Raw genomic sequence first — 2,043 nt, forward strand, 5'->3', positions numbered from 1 at the left:
GGCCTGCATCTTAACATTGTTCTCTTGGGAGGCTCACCTTTGTCTTCAAGCCGCCAAGTTGTGATGAGACCTAGTCAGCTCTTAGAGATGCTCATGTGGATGGAAACCAAGGCCCTTAGACCGATTGAAAACCCTCTTAAGAGTGTACCTTTTAGCCCCCAAATAATCTGCTGAAGCCACATGGAAAAAAGACAGCCTGCCCCACTAATCTCATGCCCAAGTTGTGAAATTGTAGGCAACATAAATTATTGTTGTTTTAAGCTATTCTTTTTAAAAATTGTGGTAAAAACACAACAAAGCATATGGCAATGAACCAATTTCCACATAGATAATTCAGTGCATGGATTACATTCTACCAGTTGTACAACCACCTTGCCATCCTTTTCCAAATCATTCCACCACCGTTAACATACATTCAATGTACCCTAAGCAAAAACGCCATTCTCCCTCCTTCCCTCTTTTGGCCACCATGAGTACATTTTGGTTTCCATAGATTTTGCTTACAAAGAATCCTGGTAGCATTGTCAAGTTAGCTTTTTAACTGCTATCCGCAAGGCCAGTTGTTCCCACTGCAGCCACTGCCAGGGGACAGACGATGAAGCACTCTGCTCTGTAGAGATTTATAGCTTCAGCAACCTTCTCCAGGGTCACTAGAAGTTGGAACTGGCTCTGTGGCGGGGAGTGGGTGGTTGTTTTGGTAGTGATGGAGGTAGTGGTGGGGGAAGGGATGGGAGAGTTTGCTTCCAAACAAACAAACCCACTGCCATGCAGTCCATCCCAACTCACAGTGATCCTATAGAGCAGCGGTGCTTAACCTGTGGATGGCGACCCCTTTAGGGTTGCCCGATTCATAACAGTAGCAAAACTGCAATGATGAAGTAGCAACGAACATAATTTTTATGGTTGGGGGGTCACCACCACATGAGGAACTGTATTACAGGGTCACAGCATTAGGAAGGTTGAGAACCACTGCTCTAGTGGGTTTCCAAAACTGTACATCTTTATGGGAGCTGACAGCCTCACCTTTCTCTCAAGGGGTTTGTGCCACTAACTTTGTCATTAGCTGCCCAATGTCTAGCCCATTGCACCACCCAGACTCCAATGATTTTGCTTGAAGTCTTCTCAAGCTCATTCCAAGATCCAGTTTATCAACTGTACTCACATTTTGAAATTGTTGATTTCTGTACCTGTTCTCTTCTTTAGCAGGTAAAATGATAGAATATGCTGCCATTTTTTGTTTACTTTGTACAAATTAGATCACATGGTATTTGTCCTTTTGTGTGCAATTTACTTCATTTGGTATATTTTCTAGGTCCATCCAAGTTATATATGACATGTTATCAGGACTTTGATCCTATTTATAGCTTAAAAGTCATTATGATTTGGGGTGGTTTGTTATGCAGCTAGAGATAACATTTTCACATCAGGGTACTCTACAATTTTACTTCCCAAAATAGGGACCAGGAGTAGAATTTGGAAATGTTAAAATGTGACCCCCCCCAAAGCACCTCTCCTATGGAACTGAGAGTGCATAGTGACCCTCTAAACTAGGGTTTCTCAGGAGCAGATAGCCTCTGTTTTCTTCCAAGGAGCAGCTGGATGAATTTGAACTGCTAACTTAGTGGCAGTCCCTACAACCAAGGCTTTTTGGAAGTGGGAAATGGCTTGAGGAGCCTTGAGGAACATTTCTGGACTTGTTCATCTTTCTGACAATGCAAGATCATTGTAAAGACGTTTGTCCATCAGACTGTTCTCATTTGTACAGAGCAGTCCCTCCTACTCATTAAGTGGAAGAATTAGTGAGGAGCCTGGAGAGAAAGGCAGAACCTTCCCCCTCACACCTTCAGCATCAGCATCAAACCTCTCAGGCTTTCAGAAAAGACCTTCAAGGCAGGAAAATTCCCTATTGCAAAGTGTGCTTGTGTTTGTGTAGCGCAGTGGCTTCCAAACTTGAGATACATCAGAATCACCTGATAGGCTTGTTAAGATATTGGGCTTTACTCATTGGGTTTCCAATTCCGTGGGCCTGGTGATTCAAGGGCC

Source organism: Echinops telfairi, unplaced genomic scaffold (assembly GCF_000313985.2).
Source record: "Echinops telfairi isolate 266 unplaced genomic scaffold, ASM31398v2 ScPeMD7_5592;HRSCAF=6446, whole genome shotgun sequence".
In the NCBI taxonomy this organism is placed as follows: domain Eukaryota; kingdom Metazoa; phylum Chordata; class Mammalia; order Afrosoricida; family Tenrecidae; genus Echinops; species Echinops telfairi.